The sequence below is a fragment of the Callorhinus ursinus genome, unplaced genomic scaffold, assembly GCF_003265705.2.
Source record: "Callorhinus ursinus isolate GAN/ISIS: 27379988/994484 unplaced genomic scaffold, GSC_fseal_2.0 scaffold5, whole genome shotgun sequence".
Classification (NCBI taxonomy): Eukaryota; Metazoa; Chordata; class Mammalia; order Carnivora; family Otariidae; genus Callorhinus; species Callorhinus ursinus.
The window spans coordinates 76082314-76099469 of record NW_027397067.1 but is presented as its reverse complement, the minus strand read 5'-3'; the positions used below and the strand labels follow the sequence as shown (position 1 = coordinate 76099469).

Sequence of the window (17156 nt, the reverse complement as noted above, 5' to 3'; positions counted from 1 at the left end):
ATTACAAGTTATTTTAGAACATTGTTCTTTCCAAGGTATTATCCCATAATACCTTGAATATAACACTCACAATGTAAATAGTCATCTTCTCTACTTCGTGAAGATGATCCTGAGGTGGGGCGGGGGTGCCATCCTCACACTGGGCCTCATTTATAAGGTTCCTTTAGCCTTAGAGGGAAGGTGGGGGGAGAGGCTCTGCCGAATGCCCTCGTGCAGGCAAAAATTGGTTCACACGGGCCCAGGACTCCCCGCTGTCCACGCAGAGCGGTTGAGTACGTGCTGGGCATGCGCGGCGAAGAGGGGGCGGCGGAACCGGAAGCATGTTCTCTTGGGTCTGTTAAGTCAGCGCCTCCAGGGCGGCTGCCCTGACGCGGTCCACTGACGATGCCACGGCTCCTGGCAGCCTCTCCCTCGGCTCCGGCCGACTCCTCTAACCACCTCCTTGAGGTTTCCTAGGAGACTCTTGATTCTCTCTCCCCCACCATCCTCGGAGACCAAAAATAGATTCTCCTCCCGAGTGCTACGGTTATCCACTGCTGTGTCCCAAACTACGCACAAACTTAATAGTGAAAACAGCTGTCCTTTGACCAGACCTTATAATTTCATGGCTCAGGAGTTCCCACGCGACTCAGCTGAGTGACTCTTCTCTTCCGTGTGGCTTCGATGGTGGTCAGTAGGTGACGTTCGGTTGGCAGATGGGCTCTTCTGGGGGATCCACTCGCATGCCCGGGCTGTGTGGGGATCTCTGGAAGGCTGGGTTCCACTGGGCTGTTGTTGACGGCGTGTCCCGACGTGGCCTCTCCAGCACGGTGGTCTTAAGGTAGGCAAACTCCTCCCACAGCCATACCTCCTGCATAAACTGCACAAAAGGTCAAGTCTAATTCCCCCCCCTTGATATGGGCTACTAGCCTTAGTGCTTTGCTTCCAATGAATGGAAGTGATGCAGTGTGACATCTGGGGCTAGGTTAGAAAAGGTGGTACCGTTTCCACCTGGCTCATTCTCTCAGCCTTGGAGTACTGGGCTGAAACATGCAAGCCTGGTGACCCTGAAGCCTGGAGAGAATAGGCAGAGATGCTACAGACAGCTAGAGATGTCCAAAGGCCTCCAGCTGCTGCAGTCCCCAGCCGTTCAAGTCTTCCCAGCCCAGGTGCCAGCCCTACGAGAGAACCTTCGGATCAGCCCAGCCCCCCCACCTTCGAGTCACCAGTGTGGCCAAGTGGAGATGAGCATTCTGAGCATTCTTCACTGGTCTTCAAAATCCATGAGCGTAACAAATGGTTGCTAGACATCACGAAAGTTCTGTATAGCTTGTTTTGTAACGATAGTAACTGGAATAGTGACAGCCCAGGGACCCAAGAGTACATGCTCCAGCTAAGAAGAGGAAGACTTCCTAGTCTTTTATGGCCTGGCCTTGGATCACAGTCACTTCTGTACATTATTGGCCCACGCAATCATGACATTCAAGGGGAGACGACACAGAACCCACCTCTTGGGTCAGGAAGGTAACGATTTGCAGCCATATTTTTAATATCTCTACAACCAGTATTCGTCATCTCGATAAATGACAACAGCTTCTACCCAGCTGCTCAAGCCAAAAACCTGGGACTTTATCCCTGCCTCTTCTTCCCCTCTAAATCCAATCCACCAGCAATCAGCAAATCTGGGTGAGTCTCCCTCCAAAGCATTTGCACATCCATCCATGTCTCTCCCTCTCTCTCTTGCCCTAGTCAGAGCCCCCAACATCTCATACATGGAGTATGCCCAGAGCTTCCTGCAGACCCTCTGCTCTACTCTTGTTCCTCTACAGTATTATCTACACATCACTAGAGTGATCTTTTCAAACACTATGAATTGGATTCTATCGTTGCCCTACTGGAAGCCCGCAATGACTTTCCACCGTGGTTATGGGGACCGAAATCATCCGCTCCTTCTTTCCACCTCCAATCTCATCCACGTCCTGCTCCTCCATCTCCTGCTGCTCATGCCAAGCGCCTCCCCACCCCAGGGCCATTCTGCATGTTGTGCTCTTTGCCGGGAATCTTTGTGTGTCTGACTCCTTCTTGTCCTTTAGGTCATCGCTAAAATGTCACCATATCGGTAAGACCCGCCCTGACCATGCCAGCTAAGAATGTCCACCGTTCACCTCCCTTGTGGATAATTCCCTCTTTATATCTTGTTCTTGCTGTTGTTTATGTAGCAGAATTGGAATTTACACACCAACTCAGAAGCAAAAAATGATAATTTCTTCTCTATAGGTGATCTCATCTTGCTCCAGAGCCTTCCTCGTTCCAGCTGTTGGAGACAGTAATGGGTAATGGGTGGTGGGGAGAAGATAAACTCGGTTTCTTCCCATCTAAAACAGCCCTTTCGGGTACATTCAGTCTCTTGGGAAAATACTCCCTCTATTCGAGGTCTACTCTCTCTGTTCCTCCCCTCTTTACTGTTCCCTTTCCATTCGTCTTCCCGGATACTGTCCAAGTACTCAGGGACACTCTGTTTCCCCAGTACAGGGTTCTCCGCCATTTGAAAGCAGAGTGTTCCTACAAAAACGTCTGTAAGCCAAAATGATGTAAAGCAAAGAAGCAATTACCATTCATTCTTATGGAAAATATTTTGAGCATTCACAGACCAAAAAATAACCTCCTTAGTCTTTTCTTATACCTAAGGACACATCTTGCCAAGATGCACAAAATAAACGGAGATAAAGCACAGATGCTCACAGACACAGTTCAAAGCTCGGGGTGGATGCTGGGATGCTGTGTGTAGTTCCAGGGGTAGGAGCTGGGTGGCGCCATTCTCCCCGCTCTGTTAACAGCCCCTGTAAGGCACCTCACTGAGCCCCAGGATCTTTCTTTGGGTGGTATCTGGGAACCATCTAATAGGTGAGGGGGATGGTCTCACCTTCTCTCACCCTTTTCCATATTCTTAAACTGAGGGAAGGCTTTAAAATGACTCACGTAGGGGCACCTGGGTGGTGGCTCAGTTGCTTAAGTGCCTGACTTCTTGATTTCGGCTCAGGTCTCGATCTCAGGGTCTTGGGATCAAGCCCCCACTGTGCTCTGTGCTCAGTGGGTAGTCAGCTTGTCCTTCTGCCCCCCCAACCCCCGCAAGCGCTCTCTCTCTCTTTCAAATAAACAAACAAATAAATAAATAAAATCTAAAAAAATAAATAAATAAAGTTACTCATGCAGACTATGAGTACTATGAAAACATGGGAAAGCGTTCCTATCAGTATCTTCTTGTTTCTCCAAAGGGGAAAAAAGAGAGGTGGGTCCTCAGGAACAGAGGCTGGTTCCAAGTTGTTAAAGAACTTCTTTCTAGTCCGTTCAAAGAAAGAATTCCATCTTTAAGGTTTCAGAGAAGCCAGAGACAAAACTGAGTGTTGGAAAGCAGGGGCTCAGTGAGCAGGCAGCTCAGGGCCCCGCTGGGGAAGGGGAAACCGTGCATTAATGAAAGGATAGAAGTTGCAAAATTTCAGAGTTCAAAAAGGACCAGCAAGATGATCCATGCCTGAAGTTTTCAAACTAAAGCCTGCAGAGCTAGGAATGCTGGGGAGCTGCCCGGTGAGGGGGCTGTGGAGTGTCTCTCAACCCCTGTTCCTTTTTCAACTGAAACATTTCTACTGTTTCATGCTTTATGTTGCCTTTCTGCATAAGATTTTGCTTGAAACGGGGGTTCTGCTGTTGCTGCATGAAATGTGCGGAGCCCTGCTCTGTTCCCATCCACCTGTGTGCAGAGGAGGGAAGGCAGTCCTAGGGAGAATACAACCGTCCCAAGCATACAGCTGGTTGGAGGCAGAAAAGAGATGCGAAGCTGGCAGCTGCCTACTAAGTGTCCAGAAAGGAACAAAGAGGATACGCCCATTCCAGTCTGAATATGTCGGGATTACTGTAGCAATGGAGGTATTCCCTGAGTCAGAGCAAGTGGCCCGGTGGGACCCCACTGGCTTCTCTGCTCACGGCCAGCACCAGGGCTGACCTGCCACCTCATCTCCATCGGGTGCCACATCTGATTAACCTCCCTGGGACAGGACCAGGATGCTTCAGTTGTTTATTATCTCAGCCAAGGAAGATTTGACAGGGAGAGAAAAATACCTCTTCATACATTTGCATCAAAATGCTCTCCAACCTTTTACTCCAGAGCTGCCTTTGTTTGCCCAAGAGCTCTGTTATCAACTTTCTATAAATCTGGCAGCCACACACTTCATTTGCATATGCCCACGTGGGCTTTATAACATTTTCTAGGTTGTCATGACATTCAGAGAGGTGAGGCAGGAACAACCTGCTTCTTGAGCCTTCCTCTCCTCCTGTGTGCTGATGACCCGGTTCAGGTGTGGGTGCAGGATGGGTGCCGCAGGGGCTACCATTCGTTGCGCATGTGCCAGAGTCAGGCCCCGTCTGCCGCAGGTGCTCTGCGAACACCTCTCATGCGAACCTCGCCACCGCCCAGAGAGGCGAGTATCTATTAGTTAGAGTAGGCTAGGCTCTGCTATAGTGATGCATGAACTTTAACAGCTCAGCGGCTTCACGCCGAGAAAGCATATGGGTCGTGCACATCCAGCACCGGGTTGCAAAATGGATGCCTGAGTCGGGGGGGATCTTCTTTCTCTGGGCGGTAGCTAGTTCATTCTTACCCAGCCTAAAATCAAGCCCATCTGGCTGCCTCTGGGTTGATTCATTCCTCCTTCTTGAGTGGCTAGAAGGCACAAAACATTCATAGCTTTCCTATTGATGAAACTCATACCCTATTTCTTGGGAAATAATGCAGTGGCCTTATGATGATAGGGGGAAGCATCTCTTCCTGCCCAGATTTAAATTATAATGCATTGTATGCTGTGAATGAAATTGAAGAGTATCACACTGCAATTCCTTCTTTTTCTTACCTGGGAGAGGAGATTAGAACTCTCATTGCGTCACCCCACCGCAGGTACAGCTGTTTCATGAAAAATGGCGGTACTGATTTCATCTGCTTGGCAGATCTTAGGGGATGAGAAGCAAGCATTTGCAGCACAAATATGGGGTATAGTAGGTTTGGTAAAACTTTTATTATTAGTTATAAACAATCAGGTTTAATGAAGCACTACATCTGCTCGTAAAAAGTATGATTATTAGGATTGCAGACAAAACATTCCCACTCACAGAAGGCCTAATGGAATGAAAACAGTAATTGCCATGCCAAAAATATTGTTAAGTGTTAAAATTGACACGGGGAAAATGAAACACTTTGCTTAATTTTTGATAACGTTACATGTTGAGACATGACATGCCTGGCATTTCGATTGACACAAAACCTTGTTTTTTTTTTTTAGCTCAAACACATTTCCTGTGTTCACACTCTGCTCTGCAATGTGATTTCCTGAAGCTTGGCTTGGCTCCAGCGGATGGTAGAGTACCACAGGTCCAAGTTTTATTTCCTTTCTTCCTGTACATCACCTAAACTCGGGAGTTTTGCTTTGCTGTTGTTTGTCCTTTCAAATGTACATCTAATACTATGATCTGGATTCCCATTGCTAAAAAATATCAGCTCTCTTCCCAAGAGAATCAACATGCTATGGACAGAAAGTGTAACTCAGGACCCACAGAGATCTGTTAAACCATGTTTCACACAGTGCTCCTAGGATATCTGACACTGTATAAGCGAAATGTAAAATGGCCTGATGTTTTTGGACAATCAAAACATTGCCTAGTCAAATGGCTTATCATTTCTATTTTAATACACCCCCCTGTAATACACTCAGCTTTTTACAAACAAAAGGAAGCCCACAAATTTCAGCCTGTCGACACTCTGAAAGGACCCTCTCCTCAGAGCACTGAAATCAGCACCATTTGAACAAAGCAACCTGTCCTTTTAAGAAAAATCCCGCTATAGAAATGCTATAATTTCCCTGTTACAAAGGAGCCTTTTTCTGAGCACGTAAAGTGCCAGTTTGTTCAGTGTGACCTCTACTTTCATTCTATCAAGGTTGTATCTGATTACAATATAAGACAGATGAAGGGGATGCCATTCTAGGCAAAGAAGAAAAAAAAAGTTTTAGTCTTGGGTCACTTGCAGAAGTGGTTCATCACTTTTATTGGCAATGTTTTCAATAACATTCTGGGGTGGTTCTCCTGTGTCAGTCCAAAAGATCTGTCTGGGGTATATTTTCAGGTGCTTTGATGTGCTTCTTGGAAGTTGACCCACATGGGTAAATGCAGGGTTGGGCTACTGCTTTCCTTCTGGAACAAGTTGGCACAACAGGGGGGAGTCTCGGCAGACATTGTGTCCACACAGCCTCCTGCATCTCTGTGTCATTCTTTTGCCTAAGCCTGTGCTGGGGTCCAAACCCTACAGTCCAAACCCTACAGGAGGTGATGTGGCTCCTGGGGGGGAGGGGAGGGAGGGGACTCCATAAACTGTAGAGGACAATACCAATCTTTTATGTGTATCACTGGAGACAGAAAACCATGTTGGTCAAGAGTCCTTCATGCAGAGCCAATTCCTGAAACCTGGTTCCGCTATTTACTAATTCTTGCTAGCATTCTATATTAATTGTATTAATGTGGGCTAATTAGTTCCCTCAGCCTGTTCCATCATCTACCTCCCGGGGGTGTCAGGAGTTAAATGAGATAATACACATCGTTCGCTAGGCACGGTGCCCAGGACATAGTAAGTGCTCAAGAAATGGCAGGTGTGGTTATTATTTGTGGTTATGGTATTTTTAAGAAGGAGATCAGGCCATGGGGGTTCTTGCCTCCCTGAGAACCGTGGGAGGAAATATAGTTTCCTGTAATAGAAATGACAGGGACATTGGAGTGAGACTTTTATCCTGCTCCCAGTTCTGAGACCTTGGTTAGAGCCCTTTATCTTTCTGTCATTGAGCTTCTCAAGTATTGAAATGGGGATGATTCTTTCTACCTCCTAGTGCCTGGCCTGTAGGATGAACTGTAAATGTTCTATGAATGCAGGGATGAGGTAACAAATGTAAAGCACTTGGAATGGAGTATATGTCATATCCTGTTTGGGGGCTGGATTAGCCCCTTCTAAATAGGGAACTGTGATCCCCTCAGCTCTACCTCGAAAACACAACCCAGCCTGACTGCTGTGCCTCTGCCCAAACCCTCAGCCCCTGCTGGGAGCAGCAAACACCTCCCTCCCATCCCTGTGGCCATTCAGCATTGCCAGCTTTTCCCTGCCTAGCAGTCCAGAAGGATCTTTCTAAAAATACGCAGTGAATCATGTTGCTCCCCTGCTTGAACCCTCCAGTAGCTTCTCACTGTCCTCAGAATGAAGCCGTGCTCCCCGCACCAGCCTGGCCCCTGGTTGCCCATCCAGCCTCATACCTTCTGCTCGTTCCCATCTGGCAGCATTGCTGTCCTTGCTGTTCCACTACCGCATCGAGGACTGGACTGTTCCCTCTCCCTGGACTTTCTTTTCACCCAGATCTCTCCCTCTCCCTTCTTTCGGGTTTCAATTCCCAGGTCTTCCTCAAGGAGGCTCCCTAACCGCACCATTTCCCCTCTGCCTCTGGTCAACCTTGGACCACCAGCGCCTTATGGTCTCCGTGGCGGTAGTGGCTTCCAACACTCTCCTCCTTGTGACCTTGGTTCTTGTCTATCTCCCATGAATTAAACCTCTCTGAGATCAGGTGCTTCGTGTGTATAGGTCACCCTTGTGTTGGAGAGCCTAGTACAGGTCCTGGTGTATAGTATGTGCTTAATCAATGTTGGCTTGATGAATATTGATTGCTCGCTATGTGCCAGGCACCGGTTAAGCTGTCTGCGACTCAGAGATGAATGGCTGTTTTATTCTCAAAACAGATAAATATTGCAAGAGAGGTAAGTGTAGGATATTATGGAAGAACAAAGGAAAGACAAAGTCATCTAAATAAGATAAGGTGATGGTGGTCGGAGTAGCAGAATCTTCCCAGGGTGGCCAAAACCTCCAAGACCTTGTACCAAAAGAATACTCCACTCCCCACCACAAACTGTTGTATGGGTGCAAACAGGTTACATGTGAATGTGTTTATGTTCCTTTCTTTTCTCTTCCCATGCAAAGCAAGCCCTTAAAATTCAGCCTTTGGCCTCAGGCCTTTGAATTCATGAGGAGACCATGGGTGGTGGGTGTAAAGAACAGAGATGCTGGCTGGGGCCTGAGAAGTAGCTGTTGTCTCTGCAAGGGGATGACCTCACTGTCAGAGCCCTCCAGCCTCACAGCGCCGTCAGGGCGGACGCCGGCACGAGGCTCTCACAGCAAACTTGAGAAGAATAGCCATGAAAAATACTGTGACAAGTTATACAAAGCACTGAGGAAGAATCCTGAGTTTCTCAAGAGCGAGGCAATTGTTCTCCCAGTCCTAAAAGCACCTGGGCAAGCAAGGACAGTAAATGTAATAGACGGGGGGGAAGGTTGTCAGCTCAGAAAGGACGAGGACGATTACCTAGTTCCAGACCTTCATAAAAACCCTTCAACAAGTAGAAGGAGGGAACATGGGACAGCAGATGATGCCTCCTTCATGCCTGCTGACCTAGCAAGATCCATAGGCTAAGAAACATCAGGACCATGCCATCATTCTAGTGAATGAAGGTGGGCCTTCGGGGGAGTGACCTGTCATTTTAGAGTCAGCCCAGGACATATTCCACCAGTGGAAAACTTACTGGACTGGGGTCAAGAGACCAGGGTTCTGAGTGTGTTTTTTTGTCTCAGTTACTATGTGGTTTGAAATAATCTCTCAACGTATTAGTCAGGATACTTAACTCTAGATGCTATCACAAACAATTGCATAAACTTGGCTTCCTAACACATTAAATATTTGTTTCTGACATCACCATGCAACATGGGTCAGCAAAAGACTTTCTCTCTACCATCACTCAGGGACCCAGGCTAGTGGGCGTACTATTTTTAGTACATGATTCTCAAGGTCATCCTAAGTATTAATCTCCAAACACAGTTGGGCAAGAAGGGACATGGAGGATCACATGGGATATTAGGGATCTGGGGACTTATGAACTAAAATTACAAATTGTCTCTTTCTCCTGATGTACAATGGGGGAATACGGACGGAAATTCCACAGTAAAATCTCCCATTCAAAAAAGGAGAGGAAAGAAGGCACATAATAGTTGCTTATCCATACCAAAGTAGAAATCCTGCAGTGTAGAGATTATGAAGTTTCCTTGCCCTAGCAGAGAGAGAGGTTCCCAAGACTTTTGTTCTGCGCTTTGGGTAGAACCAACATGTCCATTTTCCTCAATGACCCCAGCTTTAACCCACTGGGGGAATCCTTCCTTGCTCATTTCCTTCGGTGAGCACACCTGAAGTAGGTGCTGAGTAGAAGATCTCCTTGGGGGCTGTACAGTGTTTGGAGATTGCTGGTTGTTTATGGAAGGCTGGAGGGGTGAGAGTTGTTTTAAGTCTCAAATTGTCAGGGATCTTTTTAGTTTGAAATTGTGGTTTCCTTGGTAATACAATCCTCCCAAAACCTTAGTAGACTTCTGATCTTTTTGCTTCCTGTCAGTTCCATGAGCCAATAACAGTACCCAAAAATCTCTCCTGAACATATTTTTCAAATCTACTTGTTTTTTGTTTTGTTTTGTTGTTTGTTTGTTTGTTTGTTTGTTTGTTTTTTTGCTTCTTCACCCCCATGCCTTTCTCTCTTAACTTCATGGTACATGAGACTGTTGGGATTAAGTGAGAAAACCACATTCTTAATCTTATCTTTGTTGCAAGGTTTGTTGGTTTGTTTACTTGCTTGCTTCTTTAAATAAAAGGCTTTCTAAATCTTATTTTCCACCATCTAGAATCTGGAGTCAGTCAGGTTTTTCTGATCCTGCAAGGTCCCGCATTTCTGGACTCTCTCTATTCTCTTTTATTTTTGCTTATAAACCAGCTAATGGTCCCCTGAGTACATCTTGTTTTTGTCATGCCTTGTCAAACAGCCAGTATTTGCCAAGCACTCCCAACATTCGATTTTCCACCCGAGATGAGGCCATTACCACCTTCAGATATAACCCACAGCAGATGTCCTGTTCCTTGGGCCCATCCTTGTGGCACATACTGAAGCAGTTGGGGTGTGTTTCAGAAAAAGATAAAGCCTTTCAGGTGTTCTAAGCAGGAAGGGATTTAATACAGGTGATTAGAATCTTGCTCAGTCATTGCAAGTGCTAGGGAGAAAAGGTCAGGGAATCCACTGCACCCTCCTCCAAACCCTCAGAGGGGGAGATAGACAGTAAATTGCAATTGTATTTATTTATTTAAAATTACAGTTCATGCTATATAAGGAATACGTTCTGGAGTACCCTGAGAGTGTACTGCTGAGTAACCTACTATAACCTGGGAAACGAAGAAGAGACTCCTCTTATTTCCTTTGTTCAGGTTTCAGTGCAGGGGAGGGACTAGCATTCCACATTTTCCTGACAGGAGGTTATTGTGAAGATTGGCTCTTGTAAGCCATACTGATTAGATAGATGCTGGGTAGCAAAAATTCCAGAATAACAACAAAGCATTTTGATTAAAGTATCTGGGCTCAGCACTAATAAGTAAAGTGTTTCACTCCATTACTTCTAAGATAAAATCTGAACTCTTTAGCATGACAGGTGAGGGTGTTCATGGTCTGACTTCCTACGTCTTGTCTTTTCTGTTGTTGGGTACTACTCCTATATTCTGTAACTGTCATACAAAATTAATCTGCAAACTACAAACTTAGCACATTCTCTCCCTCCTCCTTGCTGTGTCCTTGACCCAGAAAGCCTTCACCTTGAGTTCTCCTCTAATCTGAAGGGAAATTTAAAAATATTTTGAACTAAATCAAATTGAGAATCAAACTTATAAAAAATTGTTTGATGTAGTGAAAAGAGTGCTGTAAGATCATTTATTTCACTGGTTTCACTCGTGAATTCTACAAACATTTAAGGAACAAATGATAGCAGTTGTCCATAATCTCTTTCAGAAAATAGAAGCAGAGAGAACACTCGTAATTCATTCTATGAGGCCAAAATTATCCTAACACCAAAAGCAGTTTAAGAAATTACAACAAAAGGAAGTTATAGCTCAATATCTCCCATGAACATAGACATAAGAATCTTCAACAACGTATTAACAAATCCAATCCAATCATGTGTAAACAGAATTATACACCATGACCAAGTGGGATTTCTTTCAGGGATACAAGGCTGGTTTTACATTTCAAAAACAATCAGTGTAAACCACCATATCAACAGGTTTCAGATGAAAGCCCGTATGACCATGTGAATTTATGCAGAAAAAGCTTTTGACAATACCGATTCATGATAAAAACTCTCAGCAATCTAGAAATAAAAGGTAACTTCCTCAACTTGATAGTGAGCAGCTGTAAAATACCCTACAGCTAACATCCTACTTCATAGTGTGAAACTAGGTGCTTTTTCTCCAGATTAGGAACAAGGCAAGATGGCCTCTCTTACCATTCCTATTCAGCATCACACTGGAAGTCCTGGCTAGTGCCATAAGAAAAAACAAAACAAAACAAAAAACAGGAAAAAAAGGAAATAAAAGGTATACAGATTGAGAAGGAAGAAATAAAACTGACTTTGTTCACAGATGACATGTTTGTTGATGTAGAAAATCTTTAAAAAAAAAAAAACTTTATTTGAGAAAGAGAGAGAGAGCACATGTTGGGGGGCATGGGCATAAGGAGAGGGAGAAGCTGACTCCCCACTGAGCAGGAAGCCTGGCACAGGGCTCAATCCCAGGACTCTGAGATCATGACCTGAGCCGAAGGCAGATGCTTAACTGACTGAGCCACCCAGGCAACCCTGATGTTGAAAATCTTAAAAATAGCCAAAAAATTCCTTATTCTGGAAATAATACGTGATTATAGCAAGGTTGCAGGATACAGATGAATATAAAGAGTGAATTGCGGGGCGCCTGGGTGGCTCAGTCGGTTAAGCGGCTGCCTTCGGCTCAGGTCATGATCCCAGGGTCCTGGGATCGAGCCCCATGTCCGGCTCCCTGCTCAGCAGAGAGCCTGCTTCTCCCTCTCCCTCTGCCTGCCACTCTGCCTACTTGTGCTCTCTGTCTCTCTGTCAAATAAATAAATAAAATCTTTAAAAAAAAAAGAGTGAATTGCTTTCCTATAAACTGACATTGAACAATGGGAATTTATAATTGAAAAATTTGTATTTATAGTAGGAACCAGAGAATGAATTACTTATGTACAAGATCTGTATGTACAAGATCTGTATGTGGAGAACTACAGAACACTGATGAAAGAAATCAAAGATCTAAATAAATGGAGAGCTAGTCCATGTTTGCAGGTTGGAAGAGTCAATATTAATATGTTAAGTCAATGTTAAGATGTCAATTCTTTACAACTTGTTCGGTAGATCAATGCAAACTAATACAAATCTCAGTAAGATATTTTGTAGATATCAACAAAATGATTCTAAAGTTTACATGGAAAGGCAAAAGACCAAAACTAGTCAATGCAATACTGAAGAAAAAAACAAAGATGGAGGACTAACAATATCCAATTTCAAGACAAACTCCAAAGCTACAGTAATCAAACAGCATGGTATTGGTGAAAGGATAGACACGTTGGTCAACAGAACAGAATAGAATCCAGAAATGGACCAACACAAATATAGTTAACAATCTTTGACAAAGGAGCAAGAGAAATTCAAAGGAGAGGGTATCATTTTTTCAACAAATGGTGCTGGAAAAAATGGATATTTATATGCAAAATAATAATAACAACAACAACAACAACAACAACAACATAAATACAGGCCTTATATCTTTCATGAAAATGAACCCAAAATGGATCATAGAACCAAATGTAAATAAAAAACTATAAAACTTCTAGAATAAAGTATGGGAGAGAATCTACATTTACTTCACTCTGAAAGATACTGTTAAGATTTTGAAAAGCCAAACCACAGACTGGAAGAAAATACTTATAAAACACATATCTATAAAAGACTTATAACCAAAACATACAAAAAATCCTAGCTCAACAATACAAAAACAAACAATAAATGCACAAATAACTCAAAATCTAAAGAACAAACAACGCAGTTAAAAAATGGGCAAAGGCCTCAGAAGACATTCCTCCAAAGAAGGTATACAAATGGCCAACAAGCACATAAAGTGATGATCCACATCATTAATCATTAGAGACATGTAAATCAAAACCATAATGATATGCCATCTCACACCTGTTGGGGGGGTACCATTAACAAATGGAAAATACCAAGGATCAGAGAGGATGTGGAGCCATTGGAACCCCTGTGCACTGTGGTGGGCATGTAAAATGGTATAGCCACTATGAAAAATAGTATGGTGGCTCCTCAAAATATTAAACCTAGAATTACTATATGATCCAACAATTCCACTTCTGGGTGTATACCCCAAAATATTGAAAGCAGAGACTTAAAGAGATATTTATTTATTTATTTATTTATTTATTTATTTATTTATTTATTAAAGATTTTATTTATTTACTTAAGAGAGAGAGAGAATGAGAGAGAGCGAGAGGGGGGATGGTCAGAGGGAGAAGCAGACCTCCCGCCGAGCAGGGAGCCCGATTTGGAACTCGATCCCAGGACTCCAGGATCATGACCCGTGCCGAAGGCAGTCGCTTAACCAACTGAGCCACCCAGGCGCCCCTTAAAGAGATATTTATACACCCATGTTTATAGCAGCATTATCTGCAATAGTCAAAAGGTGGAAGCAATCCAAATGCCCATTAATAGATGAGTGGATTAAAAAGAAAACTGGTATATACATGCAATGAAATATTTCAGCCTTTAAAAGGAAGAAAATTCTGACATACGTGACAATACGTATTAACCTTAAAGAAATTATGCTAAGTGAAAAAATCTAAACATAAAAGGACAGATATTTTATGGTTCCACTTATATGAGGTTTCTAAAATAGTCAAATTCATAGAGACAGAAAGTAGATTGATGGCTACCAGAGGCTGTGGGAAGGGGGGATTGGGGAATTATTTTTAAATGGGTGTAGTTTTAGTTTGGAAGAGGAAAAAGGTGTTGGAGATGGCTATTGGTAACAGTTGCACAAGAATGTGAATATTCACTTAAAAATGGTTAAAATGGTAAATTTTATGTTACATATATTTTACCACAATTTTTTAAAAGGGCAAAAGACCTGAATATACTTCAGTAAAGAAGATACGCTGAAGGCAAATAAACGTGTGGAAAAATAGTAGATATCATTTGTCATTAGAGAATAACAAATTCAATCAACAGTCAGATACTACTATGAACCTATTAGAGTGGTTAAAATCCAAAAAAATTGGACAATACCAACAAGCATACCTACCACCCCAATGTTGGTTGGTAATGCCATTGTCCAATAAAAGGAACTAAGATTCCATCTAGAAATAGTTGATTCTAAGACTGGAGCATGAAACATACCAGACAAGCTCTATAATACTATAAATATTTTTTTTTTTTTTAAAGTCACAATGATGGAGGGAAATCTATCAAAAGGACACAGGAGCCAACTGAAAGAACTCCCAATGGCCAAAGCTGGGACAATTCAAGCCAAAAATTAAAATTCGCTGGATTATAACCCAAATTGTAAAATAAATATTCATGGGTCATACTGATATAAATAAATGGTTGAATAAATAAATAAATGGGGGAGAATAGACAATCCTTCAGTGCAGAAGAATTCTAAATGACTTACATAGATTCTCTGCTCTCCAGGAAATAGAGCACAGTGCATCACTCCTTAAGTGACTTTCTTCTTAAAAGTACAATATGGAAAGGTGGGGAAAAGAGTAACTTCACAGTGGAGAAACCTGACAAACAGTATATCAGCCAGAAGATCAAGGTTAACATTAAAAGTGATGTCATGTTGATAGTATGTACCCTTGATATAATATGATAAAAATGGCACTTTTCCTTTGTAGTATTTCTTTCAAGAAACCCATAACCAAAATCTAATCATGGGGAAAATATCAAACAAATTCCAGTTAAAGGACATCCTACAAAATACCTGATCAATATTCATCAAAACTGTCATGGTCATTAAAAACAAGGATCATCCAAGAAGCTGTCACAGCCGAGAGGAGCCTAAGGGGACATGATGACTCACTGTATCCTGGGTGGGATCCTAGAAGAGAAAAATTTCATTAGGTCAAAACCACAATTATATGGTCAATTAATCTTTGACAAAGCAGAAAGGAATAGCCAACGGGAAAAAGACAGTCTCTTCAACAAATGGTGTGGAGAAAATTGGACAGCAACATGCAAAAGAATGAAACTGGACCACGTCCTTATACCATACACAAAAATAAATTCAAAATGGTTGAAAGACCTAAATGTGAGACCTGAAACCATACAAATCCTAGAAGAGAATACAGGGAGTAACTTCTCTGACATAGGCCATAGCAACTAACTTCTTTCTAGATATGTCTCCTGAGGCAAGGAACACAAAGGCAAAAATAAACCATTGGGACATCATCAAAATGAAAAGCCTCTTCACAACAAAGGAAACAACCAGAAAAACTGAAAGGCAACCTATTGAATGGGAGAAAATATTTGCAAATGACATATTTGATAAAGGGTTAGTATCTAAACTATATAAAGAACTTATAAAACTCAACACCCAAAAAACAAATAATCCAACTAAAAAATGAGCAGAAGAGATGAATGGACATTTCTCCAAAGAAGACATCAAAATGGTCAACAGACACATGGAAAAATGCTCAACATCACTAGTCACCAGGGAAATGCAAATCAAAGCTACAATGCAATACCACTTCACACCTCTCAGAATGGCTAACATCAACAACACAAGAAACAACAGGAGTTGGCAAGGATGTGGAGAAAAAGGAACCCTCATGCACTGTTGGTGAGAATGCAAACTCATGAAGCCACTATGGAAAACAGTGTGGAGGGTCCTCAAAAAGTTGAAAATAGGATTACCTTATGATCCAGGAATCACACTACTGTGTCTTTACCCAAAGAATACAGGAACACTAATTCAAAAGGTTACGTGCACCCCTATGTTTATAGCAACATTATTTACAATAGCCATATTATAGAAGCAGCTCAAGTGTCCATCAACAAACGAATGGATAAAGATGTGGTATATATACACAATGGAATGTTACTCAGCCATCAAAAAGAATGAAATCTTGCCATTTGTAATGACATGGATGGAGCTAGAGAATATTATGATAAGTGAAATAAGTCAGTCAGAGAAAGAAAAATACCATATGATTTCACTCATATGTGGAATTTAAGAAACAAGTAAAGGAAAAAAATGGCAGAGAGGCAATTCAAGAAACAGACTCTTAAATATAGACAACAGACAGTGGTTGGTGGGGGGATGGGTTAAATAGGCAATGGGGATTAAGGAATGCACTTGTCCATGATGAGCACTGAGTGATGTGTGGAGTTGTTGAATCACTATATCATACACCTGAAACTAATATAACACTGTTTGTTAACTAACTGGAAGTAAAATAAAAACTTAAAAAAAATACACACACAAATAAAATTATTATTGATACAGTTGCAAAAAAAGACTAAGGAAATCTAAATAAAACACAGACTCCAGTTAATGATAATGTATGTAACAACACTGGTTTAATTACAACAAATGTACTATTACTAAATGTAATGCATTAATAGTAGGGAAATTGAATGTAGGGTATATGGGAACTTTCTGTATTATCTTCACAATTTTTCTGTAAATCTAAAACTATTCTAAATTTAAAATTATTTTTAAAAAGTAAAAGATAACATATTTGACAAATTCCACAATGAATAAAGTTGAAAACAATTAAATTGCTGGAATAGATTACTGTCAATATTTTCATGAACATTCAGAATATAGAAAGATCTTTTGTTTAATCATTTAGAAAACCAAGAGGTACAATAGAAAAATAGGCAGAGTCATAAAAGAAACACATACGTCCGGAAACACATGGAAAAATACTCAACTTCTCTAATTACTAAAGACACTCAAATGGAAATAAGTTAACATTTTTCACCTCTCAGTTCGGCAAAGATTAAAGATTGATAATCTTGGGCTGGAAAGACGTATGGAGATACGCATATTCAGGCACTGTTGATGGGGGAAGAATTGGTTAAGACTTTTTAGAAGGAAATTTGACAATAGCCATCAAACTTTAAAATGTACCCTTGGCTCAAGTTCTGCTTCTCTGAA

At 42.1% G+C, this 17156-nt stretch overlaps 1 long non-coding RNA gene across 4 annotated transcripts in view; it reads left to right on the top strand.

Moving 5' to 3' along the window:
* Positions 1–682: 682 nt before the first annotated feature.
* Positions 683–17156, top strand: part of LOC141372854 (uncharacterized) — a 93421-nt gene continuing 76947 nt past the window's right edge. For all 4 annotated transcript variants that reach the window (XR_012378364.1, XR_012378362.1, XR_012378361.1 and 1 more), the window contains exons 1-2: positions 683–820; positions 5310–5398. This is a non-coding gene — a long non-coding RNA (uncharacterized lncRNA). The remainder of the gene's footprint in view (positions 821–5309; positions 5399–17156) is intronic.